This window comes from Chinchilla lanigera, unplaced genomic scaffold (assembly GCF_000276665.1).
Source record: "Chinchilla lanigera isolate Chin_1 unplaced genomic scaffold, ChiLan1.0 scaffold00005, whole genome shotgun sequence".
NCBI lineage: Eukaryota > Metazoa > Chordata > Mammalia > Rodentia > Chinchillidae > Chinchilla > Chinchilla lanigera.
The window spans coordinates 16,310,766-16,325,389 of NW_004955406.1; the positions used below are offsets into that span (position 1 = coordinate 16,310,766).

Here is a 14,624-nt window from a genome sequence, read left to right on the forward strand (position 1 = left end):
CGTTGCAACACTGCATTCCAGTGTCTAATACTGACTTGGGCTTATTTATATTGATATATTGGATATTTATTTTATTTCCAGGTTTTTGCTATTACAAATTGTTTTACAGTAAAGATTTCTGTATATTTTAATGAATATGCATGAATTGTTGGGTATATTTGGAACTGATGGATCATTGGTAGGCCTGCTTTTGTAGATAATCTTAAATAATTTTTCACTGTTATTGCACTGTTTTATACTCCCACTCAAGGCTTAAGAGTGCTTCAATCACTTTACATTTTCACCAATACTTGAAATTTTAAATTTTAATTTTAAATCTTCTGTTATATAAAGTTATCCCTCTGTGGTGTCAGCTTGCCTTGCATGAGTAATGAGATTGGGAATGTTTTAAATGTATATTGGTCATATGTATATCCTTTTTGCTTGTTCTGCTTTTTGTTTCTTTTTGAAAGGCATAGTCAAATTTTCTATTGGGTTGTCATTTTCTTCTTAATTTACATGATATATTTATAATTTATAAGGAGTATAAATTCTTTTTCAATCACATGCACTTTGATATCTTCCTGTCCTCTAATATAAGTCCTAAATATTTATTCATTTTCTTCCAGATTGTATTGCTATTCTTGGTCATTTGAATTTTACTTAAATTTTGGGATCAGTTTATCAATTTTCCCATGTGAAAAAACCAATGTAATTTTGATTGGGATTTCATTAACTCTATAAGTCCTTTGGGAAGATGTTTTTTTCTTTTCTTTAGCTTTCTTTTTAAAGCAGAGCCATCTAATATATTTTTCAGTCATTTAAGTCTTCAATTTCTCTTATTAACATTTTATGGTTTTCTGGGGCAGAAGAGATTAATTTTATCCATATCTTTACATATCTATTGAGATAATCACATTTTCCTGTTCTTTTTGTTAATGTCTTGGCTTTTATGATAGGTTTTTAAATGTTAACTCAACCTTAGATCCCCGGAAACAAAAAACAATTTGGAAGTGATATAGAGTCAATTTAAAATACTTCTAGATTTTGTTTCAAAAGTTTGTTAATTTTTCCTTCATCTACATTCTTTAGAGCCTGGCTCCTAATTTTCCTTATTCTACAGAGTCAGGTTTCATATCAAGGCTGCATTAAATAAGGTTTTCTTCATCAGTTCTCTAAAATATTTTGTGTAAAGTTATTCTTAATTTTTAAGGTAATCACCAGTGAAGATATATGGGCCTGGAAGTTTCTTCAAGGAAAAAAATTTAAATTATAAATTAAAATTTTAAAACAAATATAGAAAAATTTAAGTGCTATATTTCTTATTTGATTAGTTTTGGTGTGTCTAATTTTTCAAATCATTTATCTGTATTTCTAAAGTAATAAACTTACAAAGTTTTTAATACTATTTTGTTATTTTCTTTGTAATGGTCCTAAAATCTCCAAGAGATTTCTTTTTCTAGTGTTATTATTAATTTGTAGTTAATTTATTGGTTCATATTTGCTAAGCATTTATCATTTTTATTAATTTTTCATTAATTTATGTAACCAAGGACGCAGGTGTTCTTATTATTATTTCTTTTTTCTTCCCCCCCAGTGCTTCGTACATGCTAAACAAGTGCTCTCTACCACGAGTTTTACTCACACCCTCATTGCCTTTATTTTATGTTTGCTTTTAACTTTTCTTTTCCTAGTTACATGAGGTGACACACATAACTGAGTTTAACCTTCCCATATTTATTACCTCTATTTAGCTATCTGTATATATTGATCTTTCTAACTTAAGCTTAAGTTTTCCCTGAATGCGTGACTTTGGCTACACACCACGAGTTTTCACAAAGCACATTTCTGTTATCCAGTTCGACTATATTTTAAAACTTTTGTTGTGATTTCTTTTTTGACCTTTGAATTATTTATTAATGTTTATTAATGTAGTGTTTAACTTGGAAATATTTTTGGGTTTGCTGCATAGCTAAATTCTTTTGTGGTCCAAGGTATACTCTGTGTTTTAATCCTTGAAAGTTGTTGAACCTTGAATTGTGGATCAACATGGTCAGTATTGGTAAATATCACACATACTTGTGCAACAGGTATGCAATATGCAATCATTAGATGTTAAAGCATTCCATACATCTCAGAGGTCATGTTTATCCACCATCTTCTTCTTGAAATTTCCTTACATTGTCTGTCTCGTGTGTGTGTGTGTGTGTGTGTGTGTGTGTGTGTGTGTGTGTGTTCTGTTTCCATCAGACCCTGAGAAATACAATGTGTGTTAAAAGACTTTTTTTTGGTCATCATAGGACTTTCATTATAAAGCAAACACTTTCTGTATGCCTTGGTAAATTGTTATATTCCTTACTAAGTGTAGATCAAATCCCCACATTTTATCCTTCAAACTTCCGTCATTGAACATCTCTTAGAGTTCCCCTAGCATGAACTTTCCTTTATGTCACTTCCTCTGGGACATTTTTGCCTTTTTTGTCAAAACTACTTTCCTCATTTATGCTGACAACTTCACTTCTGTTGAGTTTCTCTGGCTGCCTGTGTAGAGTTTCTTGAATGGCAGAAGCATTTCCACTGCAGCTCCATTTACCATTGATTAAATTTTACTTCCAGAATAACATTATTTTCTTTTTATTGCTTCACTTTCATCCTCATTCATCAATGCTTCCTTTGATTATCCTTTTTTGTAAAATTTCATATGGGTTTATTACTGGGGAGCAAAGGTACAACACAAGTACACACTTTTATGTTTCTGTGTGGTCCAAATAAGATGCTCAGTGACCAGTCAAAGACAGACTCTGAGAGAAGTGGTGTGATTGTTTCTGGTCAGGATTTATGTTTGTTATTTACATGGTGATTTTTGAATTAAAAGACTAGCAGCAAATTTTGTACTTTATGTAGTCGCAGTTAATAAATGGGTGAACTGAAATTTCAACCATATTTGTGAGAGATTCATTATTGTTACTTGTGGATATGGGAACAATGTAAATTAAGAAACTCAAATGTATGATTATAGAATTTATGTATCTTTCTGGTGAATTATCCCTTTTAACTAAGAAATATTGGCTTTTTATCTCTATGAATATCTATTTAATTTTTCCTATATAGTCTTATTTTCTTTGAAATGCTTTATGTTATACTCTATTTTTAAAACATATTAATCATTTTTAAAGTCTGTACCTGGAGCTCTGTCTATGTTCACTATTTTTTTCTGAATTTTCATTCATTCAAATCTGTCTGCTGTCAGGCAGAATAATGACCATCAGACACTGGATACATTGTAGAGACACTGGTTAATAATACCCTTCTTTCAAAATCATATTTTTACATGTATCAAGATTTGCAAAAGATCACCTTAATCCAATAAGTAATGAAGAAGACTAGATCTTGTGCCTTTGTATTAGTAAGCCCTGATACATCTCCCAGTTATCTCTTTATTCTAGACTTCAGAGGTCTTTATTAAAATCTTGAATTGGGCTCTCCACTTTGACAGTCCCTGAAGTGCAATTTCTATTTGCTCAGGAGTAGTATATCAAACACTCTTAGTATCAAATACTCTTAGTATCAAATATTACCTCTAAGCAATTTTTCCTTGGCTTCTTCCATTCTGATTCTGCATAGTTTGGAATGTGAGCCATATCTCAGAGACTAAAAATATCACAGATTGTCAGGCTCCCTACCATGTAGTTTCCTTCTTTATACATTGAGCTTAGTCTTAACAACCTTGGTTGTTCTCAAAAGTTTTCAAACATTGTTTTTTTACTTAACTTATATTTTATACTTATTTGTGCCAGTAGTGTTTACTCTACTCTAAGCTGCTCCATCATAGCTGGAAGCAGAAATCTCCAGCTGGAATTCTATTAATACGTGTCAATTACCTACTTCATGTGTTTCAGCTATGTACCCTGTTCTTACAAGTGATCCAAAAGAATAGGTGCTTGTACTGTAAAATGTCACTGATATGGTTAAAATTTATGTCAATAGTTAAAAAACACAGAGAAAGTTTAAATTTCACAAATTCACATGATACCAACAACTTAGGAATTTATTAAAAAAATAAGCTAGTGAGGATTTTTGAAAAAAAAAAACTTTTCTTAGAACTGCAGAATTTCTGACAATTTATTTTTCCTTTTAGTATAATTTAATCTTGATTTGATACACAAACACAACTTGCATGTAATGGATTAGAGGCAAGTTCATTGCACAAGGGAGAGACAGTGGCACTGGAAAACATTAGTCTTTCCAATATCTTTCCAAAATCTTTCTGTTCTAAAATGCTACTTGCCCAACAAAAATTTTGTCATTGTAACCCACATTTACTGAGTTTAGTACACAATTTTTCAGTTTTTGTTATTTGCTTTTAATCCTCAGACAATGGATCCAGAATATACAAAAAATTTGTTACATACAGGTAACATAAAGTATAGCTTTTTAAAAATTATTTTCCAATAATAAGCACATTTTAAAGTCCTCCACAGTTTACAAATTGCATTCTTATATACTTTTTAAACTGATCCCTGCAAGAGCCTTGTGAATTTAATAAGATAGATGTTTCCTATTCTACAGATGAGGAAAAGAAGAAGCAAAGATTCAAAGTGGTCTTTCTGTATCACTCAAGATGAAAATAGCATCAAAGTTCAAATCTGTGCCTCTTGTCTCTAATCTCATGCTTATTCCTTTATATTTTATTGCTACATTCAATTAGCATTTATGAAGCACCTATACTATGCCAAGAACTAAGCACTGTGTAAATACAGGGGAGTAGGTCATGAGCAAGAAAATGAGTTTAAACATACATGGATTGAAAGGACAGTTTTCTGGTCATCTTCCACTAGAATTCTTTGAAATTCTTTAAGTACCACATATCTATGGATCAAGTTCATAGAATTTATCAAGTACTTATTGTAAACACTAGGTGTGTTAAGGATAGAGAAACAAGCAGAAGGCATGCTTTCTCCCAGAAAGTGCTTTGAACCTAAGTGAAGCAATCTGAGAAGTAGATACTCAATAAACACTTGTTTGGTTCACACAGAGACAGTCAACATATGCAAAATCATGTCTTCATGTTTATTTTCATGGTTTCTCTAAAATGTCTCCAATTTGGAGTGGTCTGACTCAGTCTGGACTAGTTAGTAATCTCAACAGGAGCCACCACATAGTCACAGTATTTTAAGTACCAGAGTCTTCCACATAAGTTATAAATTACAGACCACTTCCTAGAAATCTTAGGTAGATAAAACCTAAAGCTGGTTAGCCATCAGTTTTTCACTTTCTTTGGGTTCAAATAGCCAAACACTGACTATGAATTTTTCATAGAAAACGCAATACGTGTTTAATTGATTTGAATTTCAAAGATGAGAATCCCTAACACCATGCAGGGGGAAGAAACACATTTGTTGAAATTTACTCTGTATCAAATATTCTACTATTAATTCACGTACAGATTCTCTAAGAAAGATACGATTTTTCCTCATTATACAAACGATTATCCTACAATTCAGAGATGCTCAGCCTCTCAGATGACATAGCTACAGATAGGATACTTCAAATCTGATTTGTTCCAAAACCCCTGGTCCTTCCTTCACACACCAGGAGTTAGGAAACACTTTTTTCAAAGAATCAGATAAAAAATATTTTGAGATTTATGGGCCATACAGTCTGTGTCATAGCTGCTTCACACTGCTATTAGTATGACAGCAAGCTAGCAAGGTAGCTGTAGACAAGATCTAAATGGATGGGCACAGTTATGCTCTAATAAAGTTATATTTGTGAGCAATGAAGTTTAAATTTTATGTGTTTTTAACATTGTTTATGTTATTTTTGTTCTGATTTTTTCAATTGTTCAAAAACGCAAATGCAAAACAAAACAATTCTCAGCTCACTGTCATACAAAAACTACCAGTGGATTAGATTTAGCCCATGGGTTGTAGTATGCTACCTGCTGCTCATTATTTTGCTTCTAGAAAATACTGTCTATGCGAAGTTATCCTACCTCTATAACTGGGCAAATACTGTTTTAATTCTACCTCATATTGACACCATCTTGTACTGTGGGGAAATTCAGTGATGAATGAATTACCATTTTCACACTTGAGCATATGTGACAGGACATATTTACACAGATATAGTAGAAGACAGAACATTATAATCCATGGGTTACAGATAGAGTAAAGTACAAATGGATGAAAAAGTTCCTGGTAACTGATTAAACATAGGGAGATAAAGACAAGCCTTGTCTTAGGCTGAAGTCTCCCATATATATATGACATATTCCATACCCTTTACACACACACACACACACACACACACCAATACACACAGGTGTGTGCACATAGCTTTGTTCATTTTAGTCATAACAGATTGGTTTCAGTGCTATAACACACCAGAATTTTCACATCTCCATAGCATTCAAGTATGAAATTCATGTTTTTCCTTGTCAGTTGATGCTTCCTTCTCTTTGCCTTCCCAGTAAACTCATTTCTATTTGGACACTTCACTCAGGGATGGTTTCCTTAATAAAGCTTCGGGTTTTCTAAACTTCTCTCCCAAGCTGTAGGTAATAAAATTAGCTCTGTCCTCCTCAGGGCTCGCTCTGTCATAGTGACCATGTACCTCACTGTTCCTGCTTGCTTGTCCTGCTCTTCCTCCACTGAACAATATGGGTCCTGTGACAGGAGGCTGGGTGTGGTCCTGAGTGTATATCCAGTATTGAGCGCAAAGCCTGCTTGCTGTGATATTCAAAATATTTGATGGAATGTCAGATCTTAGCCCTGGCAGTTAGGAGTGTACTAATTCCTCTTATGACACAGAACAGAGGTAAATAAGTAGAACTGTGCTCAGGCTAGATCTTTAAAAGGTTGTGGTAGCATAGGCCAGAAATGGCAGCAAAGCATCCTTTCTTGAAAAGCTTTTTAAAAGATGGAGTAGGGGTTGAGCAAAAAAAAAAAATCACGTTAAAGGAAAGTTTTCAAGGATAAGAAAAATTGATTCTTTTTGATTGTGGCAGGTCGTATTCCTCAGGAAGTAGATTGTAAAGATAGAATTTAGTATACAAGATATTTATTAAGGAGTAGGCTAGGAATTAACATCTGCAGGCAAAAAGGGGAGGAAACATGAGTGGATAAAGAAACATGAACCATTTCAATGACAGGCTCATTGAGATTGATAAATCCTACGAAGAAATAACATACACTATCACAAAGGACAAGGCAGGAGGAAGAGCAGACAGGCTGCTCTCAGTCCTCACATGAGTCATGAGATAAGAATGTTACTTTAACATACACTACAGCCAGCTAGAGGTTCATATTACAATCTCAAGTGCAATAGCAAGATATGCATAGATACAAATAACTATAGGTAAAAAATCAAAAGGCAAGATGGGATAAAATAACTTGCTTCACCCACAAGAAAGCAGGAAAAGAGGAACGAAGGAGCAAATAACAGATGCACCCAAGAAACCTGAGAAGAAAAGAATAAATGGCAAGATGGTTACTTCAAACACAACTATATCAGTAATTACATTAAATGTAAGTTGACAATTCTACATAAAAGGCAGAGATTGTCAAATTACCTAAAATAAAATTAAACAAATTATATACTGTTTAAAAAATGCATTTTAAATATAAACAGATGTAGATTGAAAGTAGAAAGGTAGAAAATTATATACTACGTAAACTCTAAGCACAAGAAAGTTAATGTGCTGTGGTAAGCAGACTTCCAAATAGAGAAACCAGAGATAAAGAGGACATTTTATAATGATAAATCATCAGTTTATCAAAAAGACATGACAATTGTGTTATAAAATGAAGTATCCAAAATCGAGCTCTAAAATAAATGAATTAAAAATCTAAAGAACCAATGGAAAAACACATTCATAATCATAGCTGAAGATTTTTATCACTCATCTCTTAGTAATAGACTGCCCTAGGTAGTAAAATTAATTATAAAAATGAGTACAGATATATAAGATTTAAAATCATTATGAGATATAGTGACCCAATTGACATTTGTAGAAACACCCCATTCAACAACTGTATAATGTATATAATACACTCACAAAGATAGAACACATAAGAGACTATAGAATAAGTCTTAGTATTTGGGAAGATTGAAAATAGATATAAGGATTGAAATTATAGAGTACTTTCTCTGACCTCAGAAGTGTTAACTAGAAGTAAATAACAAAGATAGCTAGGAAATTCTTGTTCTTGGTAATTAAGCAATATATTTATAAATAACCTATAGGTCAAAGGAGATTATATGAAGGAAATTAGAAAACATTTTGAGCTGAATAATCATGGAATGACATATGAAGATTTGTGGGTAAAATTAATGCAGTACTGACAGGGAAAGTTATACCTTTAAAGATCGACAGTATTTAGAGAAAAGATGTAAAATCAATATCAGAGTTTCTTCCATAAGTACCTTTATGTTATTTTAAGAAAGATCAAATTAAAATAAAAGTAAAAACAAACACGAAAACAACAAAGAAGGGCAGATCGGTGAGGTAGAAAAATCTTCAATACCATCACAGTTTATTCACTTTCTCTGAAAATAGGAGATAGGGCAATAGGGCAGTTAGATTTTTAATTCTATACTTTATGAGATAAAACAGGTTAAAGGTTAAACATAAAATAAGAAAGAAATAAAATTTTGTCTTCTGATAAAATGAATTAAAAAAGAACAACCTGAAAATTACTTAATTTGGTATCATAATTTAGTAGAAATATTACTAAATGTACTATTGTGCCCCTAATTTTAAACAATAAATGAGAAAATATGATTAAACTTCTCAATCACAGTACCAACAAAATGGTACAAATAATTTGAAACAAACCTCCAAAAAGTTTTGAAATACTTCTATAAAGAAAGGCTACTGAGAGACACAATAAGAGCTTGAATGAATGAAGAGAAACAAACTGGTTCTGAATAAAGGACAATCTCTTATGAATGTCACTTCTCCATAAATCTTTCAACTTTACACAATTCCAACAAACAAGAGAATTTAAAGGATTACAAAACCAACTTTTATTGTTTTCATAGGGATAATGAAAAATTGGGTAGTCAGGTCCTGTCAGATATGAAAATATATCATAAAATTATACAGTAAACATCAAGAGTACCAGACAGATCAATGGAACAGGAAAGCCCAAGAATCTACCCAAAGGTAGACATATTTGAAAATATATGAATTTAAACTTCCAGGACAATGGGGATAATGTTCGTATTTCCATATATCTTTGCTCAAACGTGATATTATGTAATTACCTAAATTTAATCAATGTGATGGGAACAAAGTAATTTTTTATTTTGCTATAATTTACAGTTTTTCTCATTATTAGTGGACTAGAACATCCCCTTATATAACAATAATTAAGCATTTAGTATTCCTTTTCAATTATAATGTAGACAAATTTATCAGCCTTTGCTAGGGTTGCAAAGATAGTTTTATTTTTTATGTTATTTTAATAATTGTGCCTTTCAAACTATCAACTTTAACATACTTGAAATTTATTTTATATAGCATAAGGTAGACAGCTATTTCTTAAAGAAATATGGTAGATTAGTTTTCATAATGTTAAAGTATCCACTTTTGTCTTGATTTGTTGTGCTATTTTTGTTTTGATTTGGTGTGCTGTTTATATACAGAATTCTGGACAATGCCCAAGTAGGTGGGCATTTCACTTACTGTGTTCCATTTTTTCTCTGTTCCTTATAGTGAGCTATTTTTATTACTATTTTTATTACATATCTGTTAGAGAATGTCCCTGTTCCACATTTTTGCACCCTTTTTTAAAATTTGAAATAACTATTCATTATTTGTGAACACTCACTTTTCACATAAATTTTAGAATGAGAGGTTATTGCTTCTGCTTCTTGAAAAACACACTCCTATCTGTGCTGAATTTTACTTGGTTAGCAACAATTGATATGATTTTGTATTTTTCCTCTTTTGATTCATCATTATGCTGATTCATGTGCTAGATTCACTTTAGAAATCATTTTTGAGTTTGTGAAGTTAACTTAAGTGTTGAGTATACATTTTAACATGTATTACTGAACTTTCTTGACTAATCTTTTATTTAGGACCTTTGTATTTGTATTCAGATGTTGACTTCATCTATATATTTCTTTTTGCTATTCAGATTATTTATGTCTCCTTATTTGTACAATATACTCTGCTTTTTATTCTCTGAAACTACTTGTATAAAAGAGGGATTATCAAATTTGGTAGAACTCACCTGTGAAACCAATTGGTTCTGGGTTCATTTCACTGAATATTTTTGCTTGTTATTTAAATTTCTTTAATTTGATAAATATTTTCATTTTTCTACTTCTTTTCTAATTTGGGATTACTGAATGCTTTAGGAAATTTACTAATTTACCCACATATTCAAATTTATTGCTGATAGTTGTTTGTAATGTATTTTTTAACTGTAGTTATCACCTCATTTATAGTGTATGTTTTTGGAATATCTTTTGATTGGACATGCTGAGATTTGTCTAGGTTATTAGTATCTTTCAAAGAACAGCATTTAGTGTAATTCATCTTTCTTTTAGCTCTAGTTGTTTCTTATTTCATGAATTTCTATCCTTAGTTTTATTACTAATTTCTTTTTGTTTCTCTAAATTTATGTCAGTGTTTTTTTTCTAGTTTCTTGTGTTGAATGTTTGGCTGATTTGCTTCTGGTATTCCATAATTTTTCCTTCTAAATCTTACCTTAATTGTGCCACATAAATTTTGACATATAGAGCTTTTATTACCATTTGGCTCTATATTTTATAAAGAAACATAATTTATTTTTAAAACTTTAGATTTTAACAGCATTTTTTTTTATTTCTAGTTGCTTTTCAGAACATAATAATTTTATTTTGCCAGCTGTGACCTTATTGGAAGTTTTAGTTCTCCTCCCTTTGGACTTTGATTTTATTAGGAAGCACTTAAATTATGATTTTTTTCTTCAGTCTGGAATTGAGGACTAGTCCATAATAAAAATGTGCACTCCTAAAGCATTAGCCACTCTTGCTAATTTTCTCTTTACATATTTATTTATATAGCTGAACATTGACAAAATCCTTTCCTTCATTATGCTCTTCTCCTTTTCGGTTCCCTGCTTTTCTGTTTTTCAGTTTGACCCATTTTTTGCTTTTTAATTGCACATATATTTACAGTGTACACTGTGCTATTGTGGTAAAGTATACACAGTATTGTGAAATGATTATCACAATCAGGTTCAAGTAAGTGCGTTCTTACATCTTTCCAGCATTGAGTTGTGGAAAAATACATGTAGTTGAATTTAAATTGTATATAAACTATTAATAATCTTCAGTATAAATTTTCTAGGTAATATTTTGGCATATTAAAAATCATTGTTTATCAGATATTTGAATTTAAGTGAGCATTCTTTGTTTTGGTTGACTTGATTGTTTTGCTAAATTTGACAACTCTTCCAATGTTTTCTTTTATCGGTCAGGTACTAATCACTTATTCAGTGATGACATCCACCACCCAGGAAGCTGTCCAATTCAACGAAAAAAGAAAATAAGTCAGTAAATCCAACCTAAGATCACTTATTAGAGGGTGTTTAATAGAATTTTAACAATACTAGTTAACCTGGATTTTCATTCTGCTATACAAATGGATCAATAAATTAGTAGGTGGTGTAGAAATTGGAAGAAAATATACATTCAGAAGAATGGTACTATTACTCTTGTTTTGAACATTAATCAGTCAAAAACCTTATATAAATTATATAATCTCCCTGGGCATGAGTTTTCTATTTAAATTGCTTTCAGATAAGATGTTTAGATGATGCTTCCCAGCTCTGTATATGTGTGAGCTTCATGGTGAATTTTTAAAAGAACATAGTAAACAAACTCCCAAACTGCTAAGAGCAAGGAGAATGCTATTTATTGGTATCTTCAAAGCCTTGTCACACAAAGGGTGGTTGTCCCCTTGTTAGACATGCAGGATCACAGCTCTATCTACTCACAATCTGCATTTTAGCCAGGTGATTTGTATGCAAGTTTAAGTGTGGGAAACATTGCTTCAGAGAATTATCTCACAATTTAGTGAAACAATTGATGTTCAAGATGATTCAGTATTGCCTCTAATTCAACAAGTGAAAATTCATTTAAGTACAGGGTTCTCTGTTTAATAGGGCAGAAATTTTTCTAAGGTATAGTGACATTATTCCTATATGTATGATGAAAATTTCTAATAACTTCTTATGTGTCAAAAGACAACCTTCTGTTGTGGAGAACACTAACACTTGCTGGGCTCTCTATTCCCTAGGAATCCTACAAAAGTGAGAGGGCTAAGTGTATATGATTTTCATCTCCATCAAATACTAGCCCAGTTCCCTGACAGAACAAATCCATCTTCCAGAGGCTGAACAGTTTATTTCCAGAGAATAAAGGATTCTTTTTTCTCCCTATTTGATTGCTAATATAAATATAAATTTTTATTGATTTTACACAGAAGTTTTATTAGTCCCAAACAAGGCAACTTCAATTATTCATTTCCATGAATAACTGGGAGAGAATATTTTCATACAGGGTAGACTGTTGCCTTCCTAGGATATGCTTTCATTTTTCTTCTTGTCTATGGATTTTTGTTACCAAGAAGACCTTCTCCAGCTACATTTTGTAGCATTTTTTCTCATTTTCAGGCGTTGTCTTAAATGAGCTTTCACCAAGACTCAGGTAGAGATCAAGATTTGCATGCATAAGGTTTGGTGAGAGCTCCCTCTTAGGACCAACATCTGTAGGGGAGTGAAAGTAGTAGGATTGGGCAGAATTTGTTGAAAGTGACACGACCACCTGCAGGCGCCAGCATCCTATAGGAACTGCAGTGGCCCTTCAGAGTTGTACTACTCTAGTGATCACCGCTACCAAAAGGTCACTGCACATGGGCTGCCTACCCCTTGTCACTCCGGAGAAATGCAATGACCTTGCATAAGGAGGTCATTCTTTGCTATGACCAGAAAGAGACTTTGCAGCATGGTGAGTGCCACTGTCATGGAAGTGGAGATATATACGACACACCATGGAGTCTATTAGAGATTTGGTTCTGTCTCTTGATCCTCTTTCTGAGTCCCACAAATTTTTTCTAATGAGGTCCCAGAAGATTTAGTGTTGGTGTCTGAGACCATGATTTGAGGAAATGGTCTTAGAAAGAATTGAACCAGTCATCTGATTTGATCCCAGCTCTCCCCACTTGCTTGCCAAATCATATATTTTTGAATATCTATCCCTGGACAGTGGGGGCCATAATACTGGTTCTTTATTCATGTTCAAGTACAGAAACAGCCAAGATAATTAACTGGGAAGAGGTCAATTGCTTCACACTCTCCCTTTATCTATTAGATTGGACTTCAGGACAGATCCTTTGAAACTTTAGAAGTTAATCTCTGCCTAGCTCAGATCTCTGAAGTTTACACAGTATTATTAGGTTGAGCAGTATGAAATTGTCACATTTGATAATTTTTCACCTATTAAAAATGGATATGGCTCAATCTTTTTTACAAGTCCTCTTATTATGGTTTCTGTTTACCTTAATTAGACCATAAATGAATCTTAAAGATGTTTCTCTGGAGTTATACACAATTTACATGGCTAAATGTTTATGTGACTTCATTTCTTGGGAGCAGAGGAGTCCCAAAGGTCAACAGCTTTTCTAAGGAATCTATAATTCCCAACTCATCTCAAAGTAAGGATACTGGTGCAATCAAAAGGGTGCAGATCTTAGAGTGGGAAAACCTAAGTCCCCTTCTTTCTAACATTTGCCTAGCTGAAGCCACCAGCTCTTACAAGCCTCATTTCTAATTAATGACCTCCTTATGCAAGGTCATAAAATCTTTGTATCAAGAGGATGCTACAGTTCAAAAATCTCAAGTAGGAATAAAAGCCCCTTGAGCATGGTGGATTCTCCAGCAAAGCACATGATCATACAATGGATGCGAACTTAAGGTTCTTCTGCCCAAACCTACCTTCTTCCATCCAAGGGTCCTCCATTCCACTCTACAAGTGGTAGGTGCCATAGATGAGTAAAACAGGCAAGGCATAGAAAAACAGCAACACAGTGACTAACCCAAAACATTTTGAAACCTCAGAGAAGATTCTTTTCAAGTTTGTGGTATAGTTTCAGGATCTGCTATGTGGTGACCACCACAAAGGATGACCTGGAAGTTGAAATGTTTGGCTTGGGAACACGATGAGTGTGTTGGGGCCCAGCAGGCAGACTGGACAAGGATTTCTTAAGCCCAAGCAGTTATTCATTACAGACACATTCTTTCAATCTTATTCTTCACCAGTGGCCAGCAATTAGATCAGGTAGTTAATGTGTAGTCTTTGAATGAAAAAGTAACTCAGTATTTGGGGCTGACTCTCCCCCACTGCGTGGAGTGTGACAGTATCTAACTCAGTCTCTCTCTCTCTCTCTCTCTCTCTCTCTCTCTCTCTCTCTCTCTCTCTGTCCCCTATATATTTTATTTTTCTTTGTTTGTTCTCTGTATATTTGCAATCCATTAGCTCTGTATTTTTTTATTGCAAAGTACTTTGTGACGTATGCAATGAATTTATTTCACTGGCAATCCTAACTTGGACCATTTCTTAGACTTGAGAATCACTTGATTTTCTGA

At 32.9% G+C, this 14,624-nt stretch overlaps 1 protein-coding gene across 2 annotated transcripts in view; it reads left to right on the top strand.

Annotated features, from left to right (window-relative positions):
• Positions 1-14,624, top strand: part of Pappa2 (pappalysin 2) — a 262,402-nt gene that overhangs the window by 143,002 nt on the left and 104,776 nt on the right. The window lies entirely within an intron of this gene.